At 41.3% G+C, this 19358-nt stretch overlaps 1 pseudogene; it reads right to left on the bottom strand.

The window, feature by feature from the left end:
* The window catches only part of LOC120880441, a 57777-nt pseudogene that overhangs the window by 37849 nt on the left and 570 nt on the right, over positions 1-19358 (bottom strand).

Below are 19358 nucleotides of genomic sequence, written 5' to 3'. Positions count from 1 at the left end.
GAGCATATGGAGCAACAGAAACTCTCATTCATTCTTGGTGGGAATACAAAATGATGCTGACTTTGGAAGATAGTTTGGCAGTTTCTCATGAAACTAAACATATCTTCTCAGGTGGCTCAGTACTAAAGAATCTGCCTGCCAATGCTGGAGACACAGAAGATGTGGGTTCAAACCCTGGGTCAGGAAGATCCTGGAGGGGGAAATGGCAACCCAGTCTAGTATTCTTGCCTGGAAAATTCCATGGACATGGAGACTGATGGGCTGCAGGCTATAGTGTTGCAAAGAGCTGGATAAGACTGAGCATGCAAGTACCCGCCCAAACATATTTTTATTGTGTGATCCAACAATTGCACTCCTTGGTGTTCACCCAAATATGTTGACAAGTTATGTATATGGATGTATATGGATGTTTATAGAAGGTTTATTCATAATTGCCAAAACTTAGAGGCAACCAAGATGTCCTTTGGTAGATGAATGGATAAATTGTGCAATATTACTCAGCACTAAAAATATGAGCTTTCAAGCCATGAAAAGACACAGAGGAATCTTAAATGCATATTACTAAGTGAAAGTAGCCAGTCTGAAAAGGCTACATACTAAATGATTCCAACTATATGACATTCTGGAAAAGCCAAAACTCCAAAAACAGTAGAAAGATCAGCGGTTGTCAGGGGTTCAGGGGAGAGAGGGATGAATAGGCAGAGCATAGAGGAGTTTTTGGAGAAGGAAATGACAACCCACTCCAGAGTTCTTGCCTGGAGAATCCCAGGGGGAGCCTGGTAGGCTGCCATCTATGGGGTCGCACAGAGTTGGACATGACTGAAGTGACTTAGCACCAGCAGAGGAGTTTTAGGGCTTTGAAACTACTCTATAAGACGTTATAGCAGTGGCTGCATGTCTAAACCCCTTGCATGTACAACACCAAGAGAAAACCCTAATGTAAACCACAGACTTGGGGTGCAGAATGTTGATAGTGAGGGAGGCTGTGCATATGTAGTGACATGAGGTATAATTCTCTGTACTTTCTGCTCAGTTTTGTTTCTAATCTAAACTGTTCTAAAAAATAAAGTCTTAAAAATTCAAGCCATAAACTGAGAGAGAATATTCTTATACATATATCCAATAAAGAATGTATATAATTATACCATTATATGTAAAGGCCTCCTACAAACAAAAAATAAAAGGATTAAAAAACCCAATTTAAAATGGGCAAAAGACTTGAACAGACATTTCACAAAAGTAGGCGTACAAGTGGCCAGTAAGCTTGTGAAAAGATATCTAATATCATTAATCATCAGGGAAATATTAATTAAAATTACATTGAAATTCTACATCACACCCACTAAAATGGCTAAATCTAAAGACTGACAACACCAATTGTTGGCAAGTGTGTGGTAGAAGTGTAACTCTCCTACATTACTCAAAGGAGTATAAAGTGATACAATTTGGAAAACTATTTCAGTTCAGTTCAATCCCTCAGTAGTGTCCAACTCTGTGACCCCATGAACTGCAGCATGCCAGGCCTCCCTGTCCATCACCAACTCCTGGAGTCCATCCAAACCCATGTCCGTCGAGTAGGTGATGCCATCCAACCATCTTATCCTCTGTCGTCCCCTTCTCCTCCTGCCCTCAATATTTCCCAGCATCAGGGTCTTTTCAAATGAGTCAGCTCTTCACATGAGGTGGCCAAAGTATTGGATTTCAGCTTCAACGAACACCCAGGACTGATCTCCTTTAGGATGGACTGGTTGGATCTCCTTGCAGTCCAAGGGACTCTCAAGAGTCTCAACACCACAGTTCAAAAGCATCAGTTTCTTCAGTGCTCAGCTTTCTTTATAGTCCAACTCTCACATCCATACATGACCACTGGAAAAACCATAGCCTTGACTAGACAGACCTTTGTTGGCAAAGTAATGTCCCTACTTTTTAATATGCTATCTAGGTTGGTCATAACTTTCCTTCCAAGGAGTAAGTGTCTTTTAATTTCATGCCTACAATCACCATCTACAGTGATTTTGGACCCCCCCAAACTAAAGTCAGCCACTGTTTCCACTGTTTCCCCATCTATTTGCCATGAAGTGATGGGACCAGATGCCATGATCTTCGTTTTCTGAATGTTGAGCTTTAAGCCAACGTTTTCACTCTCCTCTTTCACTTTCATCAAGAGGCTTTTTAGTTCCTCTTCACTTTCTGCCATAAGGGTGGTGTCATCTGCATATCTGAGGTTATTGATATTTCTCCCAGCAATCTTGATTCCAGCTTGTGCTTCTTCCAGCCCAGTGTTTCTCATGATGTACTCTGCATAGAAGTTCAATAAGCAGGGTGACAATATACAGCCTTGACGTACTCCTTTTCCTATTTGGAACCAGTCTGTTGTTCCATGTCCAGTTCTAACTGCTGCTTCCTGACCTGCATATAGGTTTCTCAAGAGGCAGGTCAGATGGTCTGGTATTCCCATCTCTTTCAGAATTTTCCACAGTTTATTGCGATCCACACAGAAAACTGTTTGGGATCTTATAAAACTGTACAATTACCTAATGACCCAGCAATTCCAACCCTAGTTTATCCAAAAGAAGGATATTATCACTTCACAAAAACCTGACCAAGAGCGTTAAGAACAGCTTTATTCCAAAAACTGAAAGCATATACAAATGTCCATCAACAAGATTATGAAGTTTTGAAAAGATATTTTATATTTGTATATAGGAATATTATTCAGTAGTAAAATGGAAATGAACTACTAACAACAACATGGTTAAATCTCTAAAACACTGCACAGAGTAAAAGAATCAGTGAAGTGAAATGAAAGTCGCTTAATTTTGTCCGACTCTTTGCAGCACCATGGACTGAATTCTCCAGTCCAGATTTGGAGTGGGTAGCCATTCTCTTCTGCAGGGGATCTTCCCAACCCAGGGATTGAACCCAGGTGTCCCGAATTGCAGGCAGATTCTTTACCAGCTGAGCCACCAGGGACGCCCCAAAAGAATACATATTATATAATTCTTTATTTTAGTGGGTGTGATGTGTAATTCCATTTATGTGACTTTAAAAGCATGGTGATAGAAATGAGAATGCTGCTACTGCTGCTGTTAAGTCGCTTCAGTTATGTTTGACTCTGTGCAACCCCATAGACAGCAGCCCATCAGGCTCCCCTGTCCCTGAGATTCTTCAGGCAAGAATGCTGGAGTGGGTTGCCATTTCCCTCTCCAATGCATGCATATGCTAAGTCGCTTCAGTTGTGTCCAACTCTATGTGACCGTATGGACAGTGGCCCACCAGGGTTCTGTCCACGGGATTCTCTAGGCAAGAATACTGGAGTGGGTTGCTGTTTCCTTCTCTAAGAAATGAGAATATGATTGTTTATTTGGGAAGGGAAATAGACTGAAGGAGGACATAAAGGAATTTTTTAAGGGCAATGAAATTATCTTATAACTTGATTTGAGTGTTGGTTAAGCTCCCTCATAGGTCAGATGGTAAAGAATCTGTCTGCAATGCAGAGACCTGGGTTCAATCCCTGGGTCGGGAAGATCCCCTGGAGAAGGAAAAAGCAACCCACTCCAGTACTCTTGCCTGGAGAATCCCGTGGACGGCAGAACGTGGCGGGTTATGGTCCATGGGGTCACAAGAGTTGGACATGTTCAATTCAATTCAGTTCCTCAGTCGTGTCCGACTCTTTGCAACCCCATGAATTGCAGCACGCCAGGCCTCCCTGTCCATCACCAACTCCCGGAGTTTACCCAAACTCATGTCCATTGAGTTGGTGATGCCATCCAACCATCTCATCCTCTGTCGTTCCCTTCTCCTCCTGCTCTCAATCTTTCCCAGCATCAGGGTCTTTTCAAATGAGTCAGTTCTTCACAACAGGTGGCCAAAGTATTGGAGTTTCAGCTTCAACATCAGTCCCTTCAGTGAACACCCAGGACTGATTTCCTTTAGGATGGACTGGTTGGATCTCCTTGCACTCCAAGGGCCTCTCAAGAGTTTTCTCCAACACCATGTTCAAAAGCATCAATTCTTCTACGCTCAACTTTCTTTATAGACTTAACAGCTAAACCACCACCACCACCTACATGAGTATATACATTTGTTAAAACTCATCCAGGTGTACACTTAACGAATATTGCATTTCATTGCCTGTCACTTTTACCTCCTTAGGAAAGAAATGTGACCTTAGGCTTGTTAAGCAAGACATATCATATACACATCTTTTTCATTTTCTTTCCCCTCGAAGAGTATATAGAACACAATGAGGGCTCAGTACACATGTGAGGAAAGTTAAATGAAGAAATTGTTTTAAAAGTTTATAGCCATGCAATTAGACATTCAAGTAGCTTCTTCTAGGCATGTGTCTGGTTTCTTACCATAACTTTTTACAGAGAGAGGGACCTTCTTTCTCTGCTTTTCTTCAACTCTCAATGAGCACTTTAACTTTGAGCAAATTAACTCTCATTAGTGGTCAGTATCGAAGAAGGCAATGGCACCCCACTCCAGCGTTCTTGCCTGGAGAATCCCAGGGACGGGGGAGCCTGGAAGGCTGCAGTCCATGGAGTTGCAAAGAGTCGGACACGACTGAGTGACTTCACTTTCACTTTTCACTTTCATGCATTGGAGAAGGAAATGGCAACCCACTCCAGTGTTCTTGCCTGGAGAATCCCAGGGACAGGGGAGCCTGGTTGGCTGCCGTCTATGGGGTCGCACAGAGTCGGACACGACTGAGGCGACTTAGCAGCAGCAGCAGCAGCAGCAGCAGCAGCAGTGGTCAATATAAATGTATGAGGTGCATGTGTGGATGTCTCCCCAGTATGATCAATTGTCCTGTGATAGAAACTAAATTCTAAATTGATTAATTACTTTTAAAACTTTTATCTGATCACCTAAACGAATAGTAAAAATAAACTGAAAACTAAATCACAAGTGTTTTTGAGAAAAGCATCTTTGCTTAACTAATGATTTTCAAGATAATTTCCCCTCACACTAGAGCAATGACTGCAAAATTATTTTCTATTAAGTATTTTTTTGTTCTAAGACTTTTTCCAAACTCAAACACTTATTATGAGAAATCTTTTCTTTACTAATAATTTTAAAGTTTTGAAAAATAGGAAGATTGTATAACTTTTTAAATGTTATGCTAATGTAGAAAATAATCTTTTTCCCTTAGATATAGATCCTTAAAATGAAATTACTTTCAGTACTTAAATGTGACTTGAAAGAATAGACTTTTTTTTTTATAACTTCAGTTAAAAAAAGCAGATGTCAGAGAAAGATGTGTTATTGAATTCTAGCTATTGAAATGTGATATCTGAAATTCAAGATGGAAAAAGAGACAATGGGATCAGTAAATATTCATATTTACATACCAGAGCTGTACTTTTCAAGGGTGTTTTGCTTTAGATTAAGTAAGTTACTCAGAAAATCTTAGATCTTTGAAATATTTTTCAAATATAATTGCATTTCAATGAAAATAACTGCATTTCAAAAGCCAGAAGTTTCAACAACTTCCAGATTAAGAAGTGAAGTCGCAGTTAATTTGAAAAGATGATTGGAGAGCTTTTATTCTATTATATGACTAGCATAAAAGGAAACTTCTGAATCACCTATAAGTTCTGATTCTTTACTTTTAAGCTGAGGTCACATTCCTCTCCCCTGTCCGTCATGGGATGGCTCCTCCATGAAGTACACATCTGGTTTAAATTCCTGCCATATGCGATAAATCAATGCCTAACAGATAATAAATTTGGAAGATTGTATTCCCATAGGGCTTTGGCTTCTATTCTCTTAGCCTTTGCAAGTCTGATGATTTTTCCATTCTTAGCTCATACAGAATGTGCTTTAGAACTAAGAACTTGTCTCCAAATGCAATCAGTGGAAAACCTGAAATGAGCCATCATTGCTGCTGCTGTGTCCTTATGAGCTTTGAAAAATTGAACCCACCCTTTCACAGCTTCCTATGCTATAGTCCTTTTTATCCAATACCATTTAGTAATTCAGGATTACTAAAGTGTAATGGATATTCACTGTTTGGATTATTCATGCATCTATTCTCTTATTTTAATACACAATTTTTTAAAATTACCCCCATTTTTATTAGTTAAAGCAGGACTACCAGTTGTGACAGGGCAGCTTAAAATAGTGGTTAAGGGCATGAATTTGCCCACCGTATTGCTTAAGATGACTTAGGCAAGTATTAAAATGCTTTAACTTATATTTTCTTTCTTTCTTTTTTTTTTTTTTTTTTTGCCATGCTGTGTCATTTGCAGGATCTTAGTTCCATGACCAAGGATTGAACCTGGGCCATGGCAGTGAAAGCCTGGAACCTAAGCCACAAGAGAACTTCCTAAATTTCTATTTTCTAATCCATAAAATGCTAGTAATGATGGTAGTAACTTCCTCATAGGGTTGTTGCAAAGATTAACTGAGATGATGCTTATAAAATGCTTAGCACAGTGCGTGCATGCTAAATCACCTCAGTTGTGTTGGACTCTTTGTGACCCCATGGACTGTAGCCCCCTAGACTCCTTGATCCATGGGATTCTCCAGGCAAGAATACTGGAGCGGGTTGACAGGCCCTCCTCCAGGAGATCTTCCAGACCCAGGTGTCAAAGCCCTGACTCCGGCATTGCAGGAGGATTCTTTACTGCTGAGCCACCTTACTTAGCACAGTATCTATTATTATTATATGCTCAGTTGCATCTGACTCTTTGAAGCCCCATGGACTGTGGCCCGCTAGGCTCCTCTTTCCATAGAATTTTCCAGGCAAGAATACTAGAGTGGGTTGCCCTCTTCTACTTCAGATCTTTCTGACCCAGGGATCGAACTCGCACCTCTTGCCTTTCCTGTAGTGGCAGGTGGGATCCTTTACCACTAAAGCCACCTGGGAAGCTCTAGTGTGTCCAAGTGTGAAATTTGTTCAGTCGTGTCCGACTCTTTGCGACCCCATGGACTATACAGTCCATGGAATTCTCCAGGCCAGAATACTGTTGTGGGTAGCCTTTCCCTTCTCCAGGGGATCTTCCCAACCCAGGGATCAAACCCAGGTGTCCTGCATTGCAGGCGAATTCTTTATCAGCTGAGCCACGGGGAAGCCCTGGCACGGTATCTAACACGTACAAACTTTGATGAGGTTGTTGTTTATTAGCACAGTTGTGACTTTACCTACACGTCTTCTAATTTCTAGAACTAAAGCTAACTTTGCCAAGAATGGAGCCTTATGAGAGATGCTGTTCCATAGTGTGTAATTAATAATGACTGTCAGGGAGGAATTTTTTCTGTGGGTTTTATCAGTCTCACCACGTTTGGTATGTGTCCATCTCCCCCACTAGATGCTGGGTTCTTTGAGGATAGGGTCTATGTCTCATGTGTCTTAGAATTACTGAGTCTGGTTAACTGTAGGCTATTGCTAAGGGAATGTATAAATGAACATATGTGTAATATATGGGAAACATTCATTTTAAATTTGAGTTATTTAGATGATTTTAAGTAACTAGAGAGAAGAATTTCTTTTAACTGAGTCTAGTAGAGCAATATAGACATTACAGCTACACAAAAAAGCACAGTTAACAATCACATGTTTTCCTTTGTTTACAATTTCAAAGATAAAGTCACAGTTCAGGTGTTTTATATTTGAGATGACCATTAGACATCCAAGTGGAGAGGCTGAAGTGGGGTCAGGGGTGGACATAAACTTGGAGAGGTTCCTTAATTTCTGGAAACTTACAGAAATTTATAAGTTTGGAGAAAACTGGGAATTGTCAGTATGAGTACTACTTAGAGTCATGTGACTGAATAGGAATCACCTAGGGAGGGGATACAAATTAACAGGAAACAAGGTCCTAAGACTAAAGCCTGGGACATTCCAAAACTTAGTTTGGGGTGATGATTAGAAGCCGCAAGAAAGACCGATCTAGAGAGGGTCAGAACACAGAGAAAATCAATCATCATATGCTCAGCTCTCGTTGTCCCTGGCTGTTTTCAACTCACTCTCTGATTCTTCTCGTCTATCTCCTGAGGTTTTTCCAATTTCAGTGCACTGCTTGGGTCCACGTGTCTAAATTTCCTAACTGCCCCCCTGCTTCTCATGACCCTTACTCAACGATTCTATTGTGCATGTGTCTTCAGATACCCACTTTCAACCTGAGGACATGGGGTCAGGGTGTCCCCTTGCAGCCTCAATCTCATGTAAGCCATGTTGTACCTTGCCCTTATTTCTCACTTCACTTGTCATCTTCTCCACTGAAAGAGACAAAGAGATAGCTATTCTTGACATTCTTGAATTCAGACCGTGTGATTCAACTTTCAGATGGGTGCTTTGCACCCCTTTAAACTTATCCTAAGCCCTGCTTTCCTGGACTTCTTCCTTCTTGAGTACTATTTCTTGCTCCAGTTCGGGGCATTCAGCCTCTTTGGAGAAACAACCTGTAATTTCCAGTCTGTCTCTGAGTCCTTTTGTTTCTACACAACCCCATCCCCATTTTACCCCAATTTCAGTGGCTAGAATTTTTGCTATGACCTCTTGGGTCATCTGAGCCATAGTTGGAGGAAGGTCAAGTCTCCTGAACCCACCCTAACATACTGCCCAAACTTTTTACTATAGGATGATCTTACAGAGTCTGAGGGAGAAGGAAGTGGCAACCCACTCCAGTATTCTTGCCTGGAGAATCCTACAAATTGAGGAGCTTTGCAGGCTATGGTCCATGGGTTCAAAAAGAGTCAGACACGACTGAAGTAACTTAGCACAGCCCAAAGAGTTTGGGGTGAAATTTTCCTGGAATAGAGACACACGAGATGGAAAATTCAAATATTTGATTTTCAACTTATAATTTGTAATTGCTTCCTGAAATCACATGGTAAATCAGTAGGAATTTCTTAAGGGGGCACTACAGAGTCTAATTAGCAAACAACACCTGATATTTGCCCTAGAGACCATGGGATATAATTTAGCAGGAGGAGAAGAGAACCCCAAGATAATCAGGTCCTAAACTCTTTTAAAGAGTTGCTATTTGAGGGCTCTATAAGCCTTGATTGGTCTCTGTTTAGCTTAAATTATTACCAGGAAGGGTTAGGCATGTTTAAGGAACTAGAGACTGAGGTGTAGTAATAAGCCACTTGAAACCCTGAGTTTCAAGGCTACTGTACTACCAGATGGGACTTTCCAGGTGGCAGAGTGATAAAGACTCTGTCTGCCAACGCAGGAGATGCAGGTTTCATACCTGGGTAGGGAAGATCCCCTGGAGAAGGAAATGGCAACTCACTCCAGTTTTATTGCTTGGGGAATCCATGGACAGGGGAGGCTAGTGGGCTACAGTCCACAGGGGTCTCGAAAGAATCAGACATGACTGAGACTGGTACTACTAGATCTCTAGAAACAAAGTAAAGAATTTCCAAGTTCTGTTTTCCTGTTTGTTGATGATGCCTAATCTAGAGCAATTATTTTCTTTACCTCATTGCTTCCTGGTGGCCCAGATGGTAAAGAATCTGGCAGCAAAGCAGGAGTGAGGGAGTGAGTGATAGTTGCTCAGTCGTGTCCAACTCTTTGCCACCCCGTGGACTGTAGCCCAACAGGCTCCTCTGTCCATGGGATTCTCCCAGGCAAGAATACTGGAGTGGGTTGCCATTTCCTTATTCTGGGAGAAGGAAATGCAGGATACCAGGGTTCAATCCCTGGGTTGGGAAGATCCCCTGGAGAAAAAAAGAATGGCTACACATTCCAGTACTGGTGCTGAAAGATGAATAATGACATTTTGCCCTCCTGCTACTTTCACTCTGCAGTGTGGGAGAGGACATACGTGCACACTGCTAATCTAAGCAAGTAAATGGGAGAGAGAGACACTAAATGTGGTTTGAGAACTACTCAGACTTCACAAACTTCCAATACTTTGGCCACCTGACATGAAGAGCAGACTCATTGGAAAAGACCCTGATGCTCGGAAAGATTGAGGGCAGGAGAAGAAGGGGATGACAGAGGATGAGACGGTTGGATGGCATCACTAACTTGATGGACTTGAATTTGAGCAAACTCTGGGAGATAGTGAAGGACAGGGAAGCCTGGCGTGCTGCAGTCCATGGGGTTGCAAAGATTTGGACATGACTTAGCAACTGAATAGAACAGCAAACTTCGTGTTCCAGTGGGAATTTAGGATTAAAATATAGCATTTTAAACTTTTACTCTTGGTATGGAATCTTACTATGTTTTGACAAGACTTTAAAATCTACATCCTAATGCAGTTTGACTTCAAAGGCCACCAATAACAAGCTTTCCTGTTGGCCATCATTTTTCTTTGAATAGTTGCAACAATATCATGACATTCCTACTCAAGATCATTCCTGGGGTATTCAGTTCCAAAGATAGAAAACTCATTGCTTCTCTGTTCTTTTCCACTAAAGAGCTCTCTATCTTCTGTATCTGTTGACAGAGATGGCCTTTTTTCCACACTATGAATGACATAGTGTCTATAGGCTATATTCGTGACATCTTCCTGTAATGTCATTTGTATTCACTATGTGTCAAGCCACATGCTAAAGGCTGGGATGAGAATATGGCCAAATCTAATTAAAGAGACAAGTCAAGAAATGAATAGGCTGACATATAGCTAGGAACTAGATCATGTAGAAGAAAGGACAGCTGTCCTTTGAGCTCAGGCCCAGAGTCGTCTTTCAAATTTTAGGAAGTGAAGTGAAATCGCTCAGTTGTGTCCGACTCTTTGTGACCCCATAGACTGTAGCCTACCAGGCTCCTCTGTCCATGGGATTTTCCAGGCAATAGTACTGGAGTGGATTGCCATTTCCTTCTCCAGGGGATCTTCCCAACCCAGGGCTCGAACCCGGGTCTCCTGCATTGTAGACAGACGCTTTACTGTCTGAGCCACCAGGGAAGCTAATTTTAGGAAAGGGAGAGTCAAATCAGGGAAGCTAATGTGATGCAGCCCAAAAATGAAACAGTGGTCCAGTGGTTAAAAATCATCCTGCCTGGCTTCCCCTGTGGCTCAGATGGTAAAGAATCATCCTGCCAATGCATGGGACACGGGTTCAATCCCTGGTCTAGGAAGATCCCATATGCCACAGGACAACAAAGCCTGTGCTCCACAACTACTGAGCTCAGGCACCTAGAGCCTGTGGCCCACAACAGTGAGAAGCCACCACAATGAGAAGCCCACGCACAACTAGAGAGTAGCCCCTGCCTGTCACAACTAGAGAAAGCCCACGTGCAGCAGTGAAGACCCAGCACAGTCAAAAATAAATAAATAAATAAACACACTGTGTTGAGTGAAAAAGTAAAAAACAAAAGAGGACCCATAGGATAATACCATTTAAAAAAAAAAAGTGAAACAGGGGACTAAGGATCAAGAGGTTAAGGAATTAGAAATCCACTAACTTCGAACATCAGTACTGTTCTAGAACAAAACATAATTAGATCAGAGGATGAATGAATATTGGAGACAGAAAGAACTAGGTGGGTTAGGCCACTCACATGTTCTTTACAAGAAACTATAACAAAAACATTCATTTGCAGCTATCTTTATTTTATCTTACCCCATATGTGACAGAACTTAAAATTCTTAAGGAATCACAGTCAATTCTGATCTTATAAGCATTACTTATGAAGTGTGTCTATTTAAAAATGATGAAATATACACAATTGAATATTAGCCATAAAAAGATGAAATATTGCTATTTGCAACAACATGGATAGACCTGGAAGGTGTTATGCTTAGTGAAATAAGTCAGACAAAGAAAAACAGGAATACTGTGTATTTTCCTTTCAGTTCAGTTCAGTTCAGTCGCTCAGTTGTGTCTGACTCTTTGCGACCCCATGGAATGCCTCCCCGCCCATCGCCAACTTCTGGAGTTTACTCAAACTCATGTCCATTGAGTCAGTGATGCTATCCAATCATCTCATCCTCTATCGTCCCCTCCTCCTCCTGCCTTCAATCTTTCCCAGCATCACTCATTTGACTCTTTTCAAATGAGTCAGCTCTTCACATCAGGTGGCCAAAGAATTGGAGTTTCAGCTTCAGTATCAGTTCTTCCAATGAATATTCAGGACTTCTTTCCTTTAGGGTGGACTGGCTGGATCTCCTTGCAGTCCAAGGGACTCTCAAGAGTCTTCTCCAACACCACAGTTCAAAAGCATCAATTCTTCAGCACTCAGCTTTCTTGGAAAAACCACAGCCTTGACTAGATGAGCCTTTGTTGGCAAAGTAATGTCTCTGCTTTTTAATATGCTGTCTAGGTTGGTCATAGCTTTTCTTCCAAGGAGTAAGCATCTTTTAATTTCATGGCTGCAGTCACCATCTGCAGTGATTTTGGAGCCCCCCAAAATAAAGTCTGTCACTGTTTCCACTGTTTCCCATCTATTTGCCATGAAGTGATGGGACCAGATGCCATGATCTTAGTTTTCTGAATGTTGAGTTTTAAGCCAGTTTTTTCACTCTCCACTTTCACTTTCATCAAGAGGCTCTTTTAGTTCTTCTTTGCTTTCAGCCATAAGGGTGGTGTCATTTGCACATCTGAGGTTATTGATATTTCTCCCAGCAATCTTGATTCCAGCTTGTGCTTCCTCCAGCCCAGCGTTTCTCATGATGTACTCTGCATAGAAGTTAAATAAGCAGGGTGACAATATAAAGCCTTGACGTACTTCTTTTCCTATTTGGAACCAGTCTGTCATTTCATGTCCACTTCTAACTGTTGCTTCCTGACCTGCATACAGATTTCTCAAGAGGCAGGTCAGATGGTCTGGTATTCTCATTTCTTAAAGAATTTTCCAGAGTTTGTTGAGGTGCACACAGTCAAAGGCTTTGGTATAGTCAATAAAGTAGAAGTAGATGTTTTTCTGGAACTCTCTTGTTTTCTCAATGATCCAACAGATGTTGGCAATTTGATCTCTGGTTCCTCTGTGAATCTAAAAAACAAAAGTGAAAGTGAAATTGTTCAGTCTTGTCCGATTCTTTGCGACCCCATGGACTGTAGCCTACCAGGCTCCTCTGTCCATGGGATTTTCCCAAGCAATAGTACTGGAGTGGATTGCCATTTCCTTCTCCAGGGGATCTTCCTGACCCGGGGATCGAATCCAGGTCTTCTGCATTGTAGACAGACGCTTTACCATCTAAGCCACCAGGGAAGTAACAGACTCACAGACGGAGCAAACTAGGGGTTTCCGGAAAGATAGGGTTGGGGAATGGGCAGAACAAATAAAAGAATTAAGAGGTACAAGCTAGTAGTTATAAATAAGTCACAGAGATGCACTGTACAACACAGGGAATACAGTCAATATTTTATAATATTTATGGTATGCAGTCTATAAAAACATCAAAACACCATGTTGTACACCTGAAATGAAAATAATACTATAAGTTAACGGTTCTTCAATACACTGTTTATGAAACATAAAACAAATATTTTTCTACAGACTAAAATCTTTAGAAAATATCTCTTCCTGAATGTAACACATAAAACCTTGGTATTCTTGGTTGACCAGAATGGTTTTCATATTTACCTGAATTATAACCTACTTCAGTGTGTTCTTTTATGCATATGTAAATGGTTTACTTTTGTGGAGTATAAAATGCTAATGATTCAGCAGATGGATACTGCAGAGTTTTCTACATCTTGAAGTAGTTGAAAATAAAAAGACATTTTCTTTGTCTGCTTGGGATTTAGCAGTTCTTTTAAATTCTTTACTAAAAAACATTTCCAAGAAATGTGTTAGATAAGAGGAGTCTTTACCCTCCACCCTCTCACCCCACAAAAACTATTCTTCCATGGCTTGTTTTAAGTGGGAAAAATTAAAATGTCCACAAGGGCAGTTTGAACAAGCTGTGACTTGATTTAAATATTTCGCACTTTTCATCTGTACTTTTCCCCTTGGGCTCTTTCAGCCTTCTTTTCCAGAGAAATATCCATTTTAGTTCTAAGTTTTGATCTTAATTATCTATTCCTTGTTCGTTTCCAGGATTATTCTTGGTGTTCCTAGATCAATGTCAAGGCACAGTTTTCACCACTTGCAGTAAACATTTTGAAAGGAAAAAAACTTACAAAGTTTGTTTGAATAGAATAAACTTACTTCATATTAGAAAACTAAAGCCAGTAATTATTAAATCATACTTTATTTTACATATCAAGTTGGATATCACAAAAGTACCCTCCATTATTAACTACAAAGAAACAGTTGGCTAGTCAAGCTGCATCAGAATGAAAACTTTCATTCATTCTTTTGACTTTTCAAACACATGCTAGTTCATTATTTTAATAAAATGCACTAACAGATGTTAGGCAGAATGTGGCCACATCTGGGACATATAAAATACCATTCCAAGTCTCCATAGGAGGGAAATAGCAATAGTATTTAGTTCTCCCCCCAAGCTTAACTAGCCCATCTCATTTAATCTGTTTAACTCTAAGCTGAACAGTTAAGAGTAGCACCAATTATTTTGATTGTCTTGGGAATATAAAAAGGAACAATGAACTAAAACACCAAGGGAAATGTCACAAAAAGAAATGCACTGTGTTGAAATACAAATAAAACTTCACTAAAGCTTGTGGCTAGAGCTATATTTTTTCGGCTGAAGAGGTAGTAAATCTCGAGTTGCCTGCTTCCTGAAGCCACCTTGAATTACAGGTCTCTTTAGGCCTTCCTACAACGTTCCTACTTAATTTCACCCTTTCAAAGAAAGCACAACAAGTCGAAAAGATGACAAATAAAGATGCTGGTAGATGTAGTTTGACAATTATGGTGGTGGTGGTGGTGGTGTCCATGGGATTTCTCAGCCAAGAATACTGGAGTGCATTGCCATTTCCTTCTCCAGGGGATCTAACCAACTCAGGGACTGAACAGGCATCTCTTGTATTAGCAGGCGAATTCTTTACTTCTAAGCCACCAGGGAATCCCTTGAAAATTATATTATAAATGTGTATGTATGTGTGCGCTGAGTTGCTCAGTTGTGTCTGAGTCTTTGCGCCCCATGGACTGTTGCCGGGAGAAGGCAATGGCACCCCACTCTAGTACTCTTGCCAGGAGAATCACATGGACGGAGGAGCCTGGTAGGCTACAGTCCATGGGGTCTTGAAGAGTTGGACACTACTGAGCGACTTCACTTTCACTTTTCACTTCCATGCACTGGAAAAGGAAATGGCAACCCAGGGACAAGGGAGCCTGGTGGGCTGCCGTCTATGGGGTTGCACAGAGTCGGACACGACTGAAGCGCTTGGCAGCAGCAGCAGCAGGACTGTTGTCTGCCAAGTTCCTCTGTCCATGGGATTCTTCAGGTAAGAATACTGGAGTGGGTTGCCATGCCCTCCTCCAGGGGATCATCCTGACCCAGGGACCCAAGCAGGATCTCTTGCATTATCCTGCACTGGCAAGCAGATCCAGGTTTTGTTTTTGTTTTCTCATAGTGATTAAATCCCAATATATTCCAGCCCTTTAACCTACCTTTCAGTTTTGTTTTCTTATGTAACTTTTCTAAGAAAACAAAAACAAAACCTGATGATTTTCTGTCAACAGGTCAGGTTCATATACTATTATATATAGCATTGTCTCTAGCTTCTTTAAAATGAACCACGCTGATGATTAAACACTAGGAATAAACACTAGTGTTGAGAGCACATCTGTGGAGGTGTTTGTCTCAGCCTGCTTACCTGTTAGAAAGAAGAAAAATGCTGGAGCTGCGTATGTAGCACAGAGAGGGAAGGCATAGGTGGCATCAGGGAGTGTAGCCTGGACTTGGAGTCAGATGCCCAGCTTTGAGTCTCAGCTCTGCTATGAGCTCAATGTTTGGGAGAGTTAGTTAACCACAGAAGTGACATTTTCCTCTTCCGTGAAGTAGGAATAATACCTTAGAGAATTGTTCTGAAGAGTCAGTGAAATAATGACTGTAAAAGTGTTTGATAAACTGTGATATATATATATCACAGCTTATATATATATAATCTTCTTTTAAAAAATATGTGCAATCAAGCACATATTTTTTATAAGAATTTACTTATCTGGATGTGTTAGGTCTTTGTTGTACCATGTGGGATCTTTGTTGCACTCAGACTCTAGTTGTGACACCTAGGCTCAGTACTGCAGCTCAGGGGCTTTGTTGCTCTGCGGCATTTGGAATCTTAGTTCCCTGACCAGGGATTGAACCCACATCTCCTGTAATGCAAGGTGTATTCTTAACCACTGGACCACCAGGGAAGTCCCTATAGCTTCTTATTAACAAAGTGCTGATGAACTACAATCTTCATCTCAGACAAGCAGGTAACAATTAGATATCTGGAGCACAGCTGAAAAGAAATCCATGGGGTGGATATAGAATAGGCAGGCATGAATTTCCATTTAAGACAAACTGTCTAAGTAGAGAAAGCCTCTAGGGGACTAAATGCAATTCTGATAAAAAAATATCTGCTCTTATGCAGTAAAGTGAGACATACCAAGATCATATGAACTATTCTACTTCATATACACACTGGGATCAAAGATTCCCAGTCTTTCATTCTCTTAATGCCTATTTATTCAGCATCTACTATATGCCAAACATCATGCTAGGTATACACTTTTTTTTCTTATAAATAAGATTTCTGCTCCCAAGGAACTTGTATCCTAGTTATATTAACATTTTTATTTCAAGAACTTTGCAAAGTATTAGCACATAGTATATGCTCAACAAAAGTTGACCAAGCTGAACTAATCTCATTTTGTAGTATCACCGTAACAGAAAACCAGGAAAGAGGTGATTTTTGTGATCAGAGATGTCTACCCAATTCACCATGTGATTAACAGGGTACTACTTTTGAAGTTTTGAGGGAAAAGGAACTTTTTAACTAGAAATCATCTAGTCATCCACCTTAAATACTTGTATTATATAGTATTAATTTAGTGTCTTCCTGGTTAAAACATAATTACTACTTTAACAAGAGGGTAGAGTGTTAATAGGAAATGTTTTAGAGAGTGGTGACCCTCATGTCGTGTCAAAAAATAGCAAAAAGAATGTAGGCTGGATATGTCAAATCACTATTGATAGACTGACTGTGGACTTGACATTGATTTAATGTACAATACAATTTAAAAAGGGGGGAGAAAGATGAAAAGTGCATTCTGTTTACATGATAGTCGACTCTTAACAAGTACAGTGAGGTTTTTTTCTTTTTTTGAAAACATACCTTCCTTGAAGGCATTCAAGAGAGCCAGTGTTATGAAATAAGACGTAGAGCTTTCTCATAATATCTAGAAACAGAACTGGTGGGCTCAGGGTGACTGACATTAGTATTGTTCACAGATATCACCACCTCTCCTGAACTTGGTTCAGCCTCAGTTTAAGGACTCAGGCCCTGTGAAGATGGAGGAGGCGACGTTAACTAGTTTTGGCCATGACATTTGCTTCCCAACCTAAGGATGTGAAAAGTTCATAGGGATTCTTCAGTCACTTTCTTCCTCTGTCGCAGAGACTCAGTTGCTGTGTTCTGGGTGACCCCTCTGCCAATCTGGTTCCTGGAGTGACTGGAATAGAATAAGCCCCATTCACAAGAAGCATGAACAAGCAATAAACTTTTGGTGTGCTAAGGCATGAAGATTTGGGAGATGAGATGTCTGCTGCTGTACCATAACATAGCCTTTCCTGATTAATGTAGTCAGGGGACATCCATAACACTCTCAGTCCAAGTTTTTGAGGAAGAGAGAAAATAGATAATACGAGTGCCATTAATCTGTCAGTAGTGTCTTTCAAATTAAGGATGCTAGCCTGAGGTCTAGCTTGTTAATCACATTTAATCCAGATATCCCATAACTTTTCCATTTTTCTACTAATTCTCTTGTCAATCTTTTAAAAGTACTGTTTTAGCCTTTATCCCTAAAATTCCTGTGCTTTTTTAAAAAAGTTTTTTCTTAAAATCATACCTCACCACATGTTATTTTCATATGCATTTTCACTAGAGTAAAACGTTCTGAATTATGAACAGCATTAAAGCGATGACACATACAGTTGTGAACAAAGAAGGGAGACACTTCTGCAGCCGCGTTCTCTCTAGAAAGTGGACCCTTACAGGAGGGGAGAGGCAGGAGCATTCCTGGTTTCTTTTCTTTTTTTTTTTGTTCCACATTGGAAAAACAGCTTAAGCTTGAAGGGCTTGTAGAGTCTGAGAATTGTCATTTCTTATTTAAAGCCTTAGATAGTAAGTGAAAGTTTTAAGTCTGGTTTTGCTCTTGTTTATCTTAACGGATTGTTAGGTAGGGCAAATGATGCTGTTGTCTTAAATATTTTAACGCCTGTCTTCTTTCTACCTATCCAAAGCTATCCCTCACAGTCTTACTCAACTCCAAGCTCCTCAGGAAATCTCCACTAACACACTAGCTAGAATTGATCCTTTTCTTTCCCAAAATCTTATGTAAATTCATATCATTTATTTGGCATTGCTTGTAGAGAGTTTAGAGAGTTCAAAAGCTAGCAGGGACCTAAGAATCCTTCAACACAATCCTCTCATTCTGCAAATGAGGAAAGTAAAGTCCAGAACAATTATGTACTTTAGTTAAGTCACACAGTTAAGAGACACATTGGAGGCTAAAACCTAGTTTGCCCAATTTTCAGTGCACTCCCTTCCTTTGTGTCCCAAGTGCCTTCAGTTTACTACCTGAAATTGTTGGTTATTTTTCAAGAGAACAGATCATCTCACCAATAGTACCTCTTGCGATCAGGAACTCTTTCAGTTATTTCAGTTTGTAGCTTAGTCTATTCACATTTTATACAGTTGGTGGTAGACCAATTGGTTGTGTTTTAGGTAACGACCATATCTATTACATCTATCACTTATTCTCAAACTCAAAAGCTCATACTGGGAGGGGCTGAAGAAGGACTGAAACAGCCGCAAGGTAAGTAAGCCGATGAGAACCAGAACGCTTACAGACGTCCAAGAATATACGCTTGGCATTGAAGGTCGTTTTCCCTGGAATTGGGTCTTGCTGGTTCACTCTGCAAGGACGGAAAGTGTGTGTGAGCGCGGCTGTGGGGTGGGAAAAGGCAGAGTGCCGAAGTTCAGGTGAAGTTCTAGAGGTGAAAGCCTGACGAGGACGTCTACGGGTGGGATGGGGGTAAGAACAGCAGGCAGTCACGGGCGAGAGCAGGAGTCCGAGCGCGAACCCCAGCAGCGGGCCAGGGAGGCGCACTGAGGGGCGCAGGCAGGGGCAGGAGAGCTCAAGGAGAGAGAACGCCGAGAACGAGGTGGCGCCGCCGTCATCCGGGCGTTGCCCGGGGGCCGCGTCGCCCCGCGGAGGGCGCCGGGGGGCGGGGCCGGGCGGCCCGGGGCGGGGCGGTGGCTCGGGCGCTCCCGGCAGCACGCGGCGGCGCCCCCTCCCCTACCCCCCCCGGGCCCCCCCCCCCCCGCCACGG

Source organism: Oryx dammah, unplaced genomic scaffold, assembly GCF_014754425.2.
Source record: "Oryx dammah isolate SB20612 unplaced genomic scaffold, SCBI_Odam_1.1 HiC_scaffold_21, whole genome shotgun sequence".
NCBI lineage: Eukaryota > Metazoa > Chordata > Mammalia > Artiodactyla > Bovidae > Oryx > Oryx dammah.
This window is presented reverse-complemented; position numbering and strand designations above follow the sequence as displayed.